Source organism: Macrobrachium rosenbergii, chromosome 4, assembly GCF_040412425.1.
Source record: "Macrobrachium rosenbergii isolate ZJJX-2024 chromosome 4, ASM4041242v1, whole genome shotgun sequence".
NCBI classification, from domain to species: domain Eukaryota; kingdom Metazoa; phylum Arthropoda; class Malacostraca; order Decapoda; family Palaemonidae; genus Macrobrachium; species Macrobrachium rosenbergii.
In genome coordinates, this window is record NC_089744.1 from 41,222,176 (window position 1) to 41,231,598 (window position 9,423).

The following is a 9,423-nucleotide window of genomic DNA, read 5'->3' on the forward strand; positions in this document are numbered from 1 at the left end:
TGGTTCAGATTGACGACATTTTCTTTGGTTTTACATTGACGTTCTATATTCAGTAGCAATGATGACATTATAATTTCATTCTTTTACGTCCTGGCATTTTTCTGCCTCGGCCATTTTCGCTACGATTACCAAGTAATGTTCCTAATACTTCTTCACTGTATAGACGGTGGAATTAAAGACGCATGGTTCCTCGTTATTGTACTGCAGTCAGTATTATATTGTTCATTCTGAATGTCAGTAGCGCCGCTTGATCTTTATTATCCTTTGGGTAAAATTGTTCGAAGTATTAGGTCTCCTTTTTCTTAGCAAAGTTAATTATGATTTAGGTAAATGTAGGAATATATCCTGGCCCACCTTCTTTCCTAAGCTGCGTTTCAACCAAAGGAACCTCTGTTATCGCTTTTATTTATTAAAGCTCATGCGCACTGCCGATTTGCGTAGTGTAGGCATTCACATTTTGCTGATCCTTTCATCTGTCGGTATATTTATCTGTTTTGTTATTTATCTTTATTTATTTGTTACCTGCTTATCTTCACTTTTTCTTTTTTACACGCAGCGGCTCTATTCTGTTGTGATTGTTTTTCACAGTTTAACGGATTTGCAAATTATTCGATAACAATGCTTGAGCATTAATAATAATGTCAATGCATCATTAATACAAAAAAATCGTGGTTGTTTTTCCGCCATTACTTAAGGTTGACGTTCGTGAAAGGCTTTCATTTCACTGAGTCAGCTAATTTATGATTAAAAATTAATCGAACATTGCATTATTTTGATATAAATATGATTAAACTTACTTAAATGTAAACAGTCAATGATGACTACAAGGCTTGCATTTCCTATTAAAATTTATGCTTATGCATCATCCAGTTATTTTCGTTTTGGCCTTATCTGTTAATATATTCATCCCTTTGAAAATCGAATGAGATTAGAATCTGTACGCATAAAAATTGCATTCACTGTGTTACTAGTCACTGACACCTGCATACATACATACAAACATACATTATATATATATATATATATATATATATATATATATATATATATATATATATATATATATATATATATATTTATATATATATATTTATATTTATATTTATATATATATATATATATATATATATATATATATATATATATATATATATATATATATATATATATACATATATAATTTACGTACAATACTCCATCTGTAAAAGTTATATTTAGGTAACCACGAGCTCACTCAGTCGCAAACTTTTTCAAACATCCTGAATCTAACTCACGTTAGGGGAAAAAATTAGCTTCAGTTTGAAGAGAACTTTTGGTGACCTTTACTGCCACTGAAGTTTGATCTTCATTGTTGCAAGAGTAGAGCTCTACATTGATGTGGGGGTTTGACAGAACACTTTCCTCGCTAACTTCCTGTTTATGGTTCTGTTTCTCCTGTCCGTAATTTGTACTTTTTTGGTTACGTACATATGACCGCGAAAAACGGATGTGCGCAAGAATTATATTTAAAATGATACATCACTTACCCAAGTAAATCTGATTCACTTATGTAGGAGTGCTTAAGAAGTTTTGGCCTTGGATACAGATTTCATGCTTTGTTGCAAATAGAAACGATGCAGCAGTTCAGTTAGCTTATACAGTAATTATCAGATGCATAAAACTCCAGAAATTATAAATATTCCTGAAAGTGATGATTTTGCTTGAGAATAATAATAGTCAGTGCCATTGGCACCGCACGGCTGACAATATAGGTGGACAAACTTCGGACAGCCCGTCCCATCAATTTACTGAAGTCCTCAAAGGCCTCACTGATACACTGCCAGAACATACCATCACTTGTTACTATGTGGCATTAATTTACTTTTACATAACAGCTCCTCTACAAAGTTATTCAGATTCCTGGGAAACTTGTTCAAGCTTTTTCTGTCACTCGTTACGTAAGTGACAGAATACAGTAATACATATGACCTCTTTGAAATAGATGAAGTGTTCGTGACATTGCAGCTGGGCAACGATCAGGAATGTTGAGGAATATATGGTTTGGTCAGTACAGTACTTGATTTGGTGACAGCCAGTGAATGTCAGATACAGTTGGCAACTCGGTTCCACGGAATCTGTTGGGAGATGGGGATGTGTTACCAAGCTCATTCCGAAAACTAATTCTATAAATTTGCAAAAGGCTGTAGACGTCTGTTATCAACGGCAACGGACTGCAATACCCAAAGAAACCGAGTCGTTGGGTACATACATTTTTGAACTATAATAAAACTATTTGACGAAGTAGCAGCAGCAGCAATGAAATTGTCCTTGCCCTTGATGTCCTTCATAACAAGACTATTCTTTAAGAGTATATCAATCTTGTCAGTCTCAGATGTTTATTTTTGCTTTTGTAAATGAAAAGTTAGTTATGAAAAATAAAGACAATCACAGGATTCATTATAAACACCATAATGTTTTCATGCTGACAACAATGCAAAACGATCTCAAGAATTAAGTCATTTATAGAATGTTTGCCGAATTTCTTTGAAAAGAAAACAGATGATCAACAACGTTGCAATCGCCTTTAAATAAAAAAGTTCCTATTCCTAATTACTTGCTATCCCTTTCGTTTAAATTGTTTCTCAAAACTGAGAGTAACCAGAACTAAACTTCCAATTTAGATTGTTGTAATGCTTGTCAGTGCAATATTACACTGATTAGGACACTGGCATTTGAAAACAACCCCAAAAGTTTGATCAATTGATGTATGAAGGGAGGGAAAAATTTCTTACAGAACTCAGTTATTCTCAAGAATTTCACAAGGTGAGTTCCATTTATTGGAGGTGAGGAACTGACAGTAGCACCCCCACTTGCACAAGGTATTGCTTGCCATTATCCAGTGGCATGAATCACGTAATCTGCACTTGCCTTAAAAATCCTATTTTGGTCAGATCTAGTCAGATTTGTGTTTGACCTTTTAAAACATGCTAGCGCAATTCCAGCAGGTTCTTTCCAATATTTACTACATACACATTACCACAAATACAAGATTCATGACCAACTGAACTAGTCACAATATAATTCATAATTCTTTGACACGTTATGAGCAGTCTTCAAACCAAAAAGCATATCTTGTACTGGTACAAATCCTTTGTCACAACGAAGGATGATTTTTGCATTAATTTGTCAATGTATATATCCCAGAGATAGAAGGTTTTGGTAGCTATAGCAAACACTTTTAGGTTTAGGCATGTCTACGAAAAAAAGTTTCTTTCCTTTCAATATCGAAACAAAAATCATTGAGTCTTACATAAAAGGATCAGCGAAAATTCCTGTCTCGCTTTCATGTGCACTTATTTCCATTTTTAACTCTAATTAGCTGAGCGACTATGAGGCGTCTCTTAATTTAAACCCTCTTAGGCACTATTAATGTGTGACCATCCAAGGGGTGGGGAGACCCGGGAGTCCGAGACTTCTTGGTTTTCAGAGACAACCAACTACTCGGGCAATGCCACGGCTCTTATTTAAATTTGCAATAGGTTTTGATCTCTTGGGGGAGTTTACGAAGATGGTATTTTCGTTGATTTTGGGACATTTCAATCTAGCTGGTTTCGTTGCTGTGAACAGTGTCTGAAAAGCGGTTTTTGATCGAAGGGACTAATCTTGAGGCAATTTTGAAAAAAAAACGCAAAAAATTTATAAGAAGTGAGATTAAAGATAATATTCCAATTTCAGGTCGGTAATTGAAACAAAGCAGGTAAAAAAAAAATTGGTGACGTTGCACCTCGTTTCTCAACTGCAGTGGTTGAAATTAGTAAAAAGATAACAAAGAAATAAAAAAAAAAATTGAAGCTTGAAGGTTCATCGTTCAACCCCGTACCTGTACTGCTGCTCTTTGCACCTTTAGAAATATTGTGAACGATGGTGATAAACATTGTCAAGTAATAGTGTAGGCATATTTGTAAATTTGTGTTTTTTTGTGTTAAAAGCAAAAAAAACTTGATTTTGTTAGAAGCTATCATAATCTTTAAAAAAAACTAGGGTGGCATTTTTTCTGAACTTTCTAAGGGTATGAAATCCAAGGTGGCGTCTAAAATGGCCGCCGGTCACTATTAGTACGACATTTTTGCAACTACATGTGATAAAATTAGAAATAAGTTGTCTAAATATATGTTTTCTGAGACCAGGAATCTAATGGACTTCAAATATATGTTATATGTGTGATCTACATGCCGAATTCCAAAATGGCCATCTAACATCGGCAATGTAAGCTATACCTTGTCACTTTGCATGCATTGCCAAATCAACAGGATTTTGTAATTACAAACCAAGTAACTGTTTTCAAACATGCATTTTTCACAAGGAATACATAATTAACATGCCAAAAAAAATCTAAATAAAATTCAATGGTTGAATTACTGTTCAACCGTTTAAATCGTTTTTCATTTATACTCTGGGTATTTTATCTAGTCAGTTCTGGGCGGGCTTCCAAGGAATGTCTGTAGTCAGTGAAATACCACATCTTCAAAATTCCAAGCAAGACACAAAATAATTTAATCATTACTTACTTTCAAATGAATCTTTTCATATTCTATAAATATTTAACTGTATAACACAGCTTCAATATATTCCCAAACTGCCTGAATAAAATAGCCAGACTTATATAGTACTGTTAACAATGGATATCGAGTGAATTATTAGTTTGTGAATGAGTCAAACCTCAATCTTCACAGACTTCATTTATCCCTGATTGGACAGTTCTGTTGTTGCAGCTGAATACCCCGCATCCACAAGCTTCCGTACTCGAGATATTGTTCTTGGGACAACTGCACCTTCCTTCACATCCACCTTTGCACCCACACTTTATGAGGTGCAATACTGCTTCAGGAGCTGGTGGATTTAAAAAGTGAACTGGAGCGAAATGACTTGAACCTGCATCAAATGTCCAACCAAATGCAGTTGGTGGTGGGAGGTACGGTACGGGTGTTTCTTAAGCTTTTCTCCAGATTATGGATATGATAATGTGCCAAACGAATGTGTAAGTCCAGTGAACCAGAAGTTGGTGGGAGGTTTTCTCCCTCGGCAACACGATTTGAAAAGAGGAACCAACGAAGCTCATTCACTTTTGTGTAGACTTTGGATCGATACAAAAACAGACAAAGCGTTTCAACTGAGACCATACATCAGCAGGCAAATCAGTGTCATTCCCGAGCATTGCTATTGCATCGAGGATCTCATCATCACAAGACATAAATGTCTCGAAGCACGAGTCTTTGGTTTTATCAGTAAATCTACCAGACATATCGGAACCTGTCAGAGCATGAAAACCTAACAGTGCAGAAGTGCGCTTTAGTCCTAAGTTGTTGTATATGCCTCGCCCTGAAATGTTCCTCTTCAGCCTGCCCTTTCCCGTAAGGAAGGTTGTAGACGTTGGTAAGCTTGGATACATGTAGACAAGCAACAGCAAGACGGCTGTGTCTGGGGAACTGACTACAAGCTCTACTGCATTAAGAATATTAGAGCATGCAGTACAAGCAAAATGTCTGCTTCTTCTTGACTGTGAGTGAAAAGTGAATCTGGGATGTGAACATTGCCCTTGATTTGTGTTCCTGAGGTCGTCATAAGTTTTTTCACTCTGTTATTGGAGCTCTTGCTGCTACATACAACTTTGTCAGCGCAATACTCTGTCAGTTCTCCTTTGATGTGGGTATCTGATCAAAATTTCTTCAGAGAAATATTTCGGATTAAAGTTTTATCTTTCACGTGGCAATATGTTGACTTTCCCTTGGTCCTCTTTCTCCTCATCTGTTCCTTGCGTGATGTTTTGATGTACCGGTCGAACACAACTGACCTCATCATATTGTGTTGCCGTATTACAGATTATCTGGAGAAAGGCATCTGCAAAGTCTAGGCATGTTTTCATTTGTTCCGTTTTGCTAACTGAATTTATTACAGCCATCCCATCAATAATGATCACTTTGTGTGCTGAATATTTATCTGTCGGGTTAACAGTTGTATGTTTCACTGCTGTGTCTGCCATCTGCAATGGTATTTCAACTGTTTGGTTATCAGATGGCTCACTTCCAGTTGCCTCATTTCTGTCAGTTTGAGCCTGTTGTGTGTTACTGTCCATCTTCTCAAGATGATAAAGTATTAATGCTTTATCATATGCCAGCAGGAGGGGTCCATCAGAGGCAAATAGTGATCGAGGCACCACACCAAACTCATAAGTTCCGATGCATTCCTTGAGATTCAGCTCTGGTCGACTTCTTGAAATAACAATGAACCATTTCAACGGTCCTTGCTCTTCTTTGATTTTGACCAACTTTTCTCCTATTCGGATTTCTGCCACTGCATTGGCACTTTTGAAGGTATCCAGTTTCTTTTTGGTCATTTTGTCCCACACAGAACGTTTTCTTTCTGTTAGGCGTTCAGTGACAAAACTTTCAAACATTTGTTGCTCAATCTCATAACGCTGAAGAACGTCGTTGGTAATAGTTTCAATCATAGCTGCTTTAGTGAGCAGGTTGTACACTTCATCCTCATCAGTGGATTCAAATGGATTTCCATGCTCATGAAATACTGTACTGGATTTGACAGCATTTTGTGTTATTCGGGAGAGTTGTACCCCTGTGAGCTCATGGTGCTCTGTTCTCTTTGCCTTGCTGCCAGTGAAGTACGTTTTCTCAAACTTTTTCTCAAATTCATGTTGTAAGTTTGAGAGTTTAGGTGCAATAAGAAAGTACTTGTCCAGTGACTTTTCATTCTGTGTGATTCCAGCTATGCCTCCAATAACCTTGAGTTCACGATTCTCTTGTTCAATCCATTTCTGACCCAATTGATATGAATCCAGCAACACCTTTGGTGACACAGAAGCTCCCTTTCATGAACTCTGCCCAGATATCAGGATGCTGCTTTTCTGTTTGTTACATTGTAGAAATGTACAGTGGTAGAAGGCGTGCATACTGCATAGTTTAAATGATCATGGGCAAAGAAGCACTCTATGAGTGATTCCAGACTCTGCATGTGCGGCAATAGGTCTCATTGTCTGGTGGCTCGAACAAATTGGAGGATGGTCTCGAACTGCCTCAAGTAGTTTCTGATGAAATGCTGAATCTTGCTTGCAGAGTCTTGCGATTGTTTGAGATTTTGGAAGATGTCCCTGGATCCAAACATTTCAATTGTTTTTGCAATGGCATTATTAAGATTGTGTCTGCTTCCTGAGTCTATATTGATCTCTTGCTGATAGGCTTCTCCCAAAAGAGTGGATGTTTCCTTCAAGAAAGCTCCTTCATTAGGCTGAAGTTGTAGGAATTTTCGAAAGTACAAACTACAAAGCAGGCAAGGTAACTGTATAAGCTTCCAATGCTTGATACATGTGTTTTCCATTGAATATTTGTGTAACGGTTGTAGGTGAGTAAAGTCCAGCTTCGCTCATGCTTGGTCAGTACCACTCCCTTCCAATTAATGCCCAAGGTAGCCAGTGCTCAGAAGACGATGTACAGCTCGCCAGGTTGGAACAAGAACTTCTTTATGCCCTCACGCTCCATCCACAACTTCATGGCCATGTCGTATAGCTGAAGATCAAGAGTCACGATTGTGATAGATTCTGGTCCCATGGCATGAGTGGCGATAGCACGTGCTCACATCAGACCTGTAAACAGGGTGTCGTACTTGGTGGCAGTCGTATTAGAGGTGGAACCAGATGCAGACAACAGAGAAGTGGAGCTTGATTTTACTTCTGTTTCACTTTGAAGTCCAAACAGCCAATAATCCATGCCATATCCTTTTCTTTGTTTGGCTGTGAGCTGGACTTGCAGGAATTCACTGTGCAAACACAAGAAAACTATTGTGACAGCTTTGTCTGTCCCTCCACGCTTTTTCTGTGTGCCCTAAGATCTTAAAATCTACTGAGGCTAGAGGGCTACTAATTGGTATGTTGATCATCCACCCTCCAATCATCAAACATAGCAAATTTAAGTCCTCTAGCCTCAGTTGTTTTTATGTTATTTAAGGTTAAAATTAGCCATAATCGTATTTCTGGCTCCACTATAGGTGGCTGAGTTTCATGGGCCATGGCTAGAGTTTCATGGGCTGTGGCTGAGGCCACCACTGGACTCTGGCTGAGTTTCATGAGCCGCGGCTGAAAGTTTCATACAGTATTGTACGCTGTACAGAAAACTCAATTGTGCCAAAGCAACTTCATTGCATTTCTAGTTTTCTGTAAAAGAAAACTATTGAGATGGCTTTGTCTGTCCATCCGCACTTTTTCTGTCCACCTTCAGATCTTAAAAACTACCTAGGATAGAGGGCTGCAAATTGTTAGCTTGATCATCGACCCTCCAGTCATCAAACATACCAAACTGCAGCCCTCTAGCCTCAGTAGCTTTTATTTTATGTAAGGTTAAAGTTAGCCATGATCACGCTTCTGGTAACCCATAGGACAGGCCACCACCGGGCATTGGCTGAAAGTTTCATGGGCCGCGGCTCACACAGTATTATACACTGTACAGAAAACTCAGTTGTGCTGAAGAAACTTTGGCATATTTTTTACTTGCTGTTTGTTGGTATTGGTTTGTCACATGATAATATTTCACATGGAACTGCCTCCTCTAATGCTTGAGACTTGGATAACCGATTGATATAAAGTGGTGGTGTTGGGGATTTGTCAGATGCAGTCTGATGCACAGTGATGGCAGTGCCGTGGAGTGTGTTCATGCCACAAGGCGTGGAATCGAGAAAATCGATGTTGTCCAGTGCAAACCAAACAAACGTGTCTGTAACCAACCAAGGTGGTCGCTATATTCCTCACGTGGAATTCATCCTTTCAGGAACAACATTTGCAACAGCAGTCTCTATTTCCATTACCTTGTTGTACGGGATAATGAGGTCTAGTTTGTCAAATGTCTCCACAAGGGCCTTGGACCGTGTGTTTTTGTGGACATCCAGAGCTAAGCCGACAGAAAGGGGAGTCTCAGTGCGGTGTTTGAAAGCCCTACTGATTGTTTTAACCTGATGTAAACCTTGGAAGCATGCTTGCAGAAGAGTTGAAGCAAAGGAGGTGATTCTTAATTATCAAATGTTCCTTAAAATTTCCACGCCTTTGTGCTTGCAATATCTCTTCTCAGTATTTTAGTTGCTTTCAGAAGGACTTTCACATCTTCGCTTAGGTCTTTTTTATCTGTGGCCAACACATCAGCTAACAGTGTTTCCTAGGCTTTTGTAGGAAGTATTTGCTCAGGTTTGGTTTTGTCTGGAGGTCTGGTGAAGTGCACATAAGCGATGTTGTCCAAAATCAGTTGCTTTAGGTATGGTTTGTATTGCGGATTGTCGGGCAAAGGGAACCCATTGGCTTCTTCTAGTAAATCAACATATGCTTGTTCAGTGTCAGATTCAAAGCTGAACTGTTAGATGGGTCATTGATTTCATTTTCCACAATGTTGA

The 9,423-nt window shown here is 38.3% G+C and overlaps 1 protein-coding gene across 3 annotated transcripts in view; it reads left to right on the forward strand.

Moving 5' to 3' along the window:
* Balat (Beta-alanine transporter) overlaps positions 1-9,423 on the forward strand; it is a 299,782-nt gene that overhangs the window by 7,313 nt on the left and 283,046 nt on the right. The gene's annotated exons all lie outside the window — the stretch shown is intronic.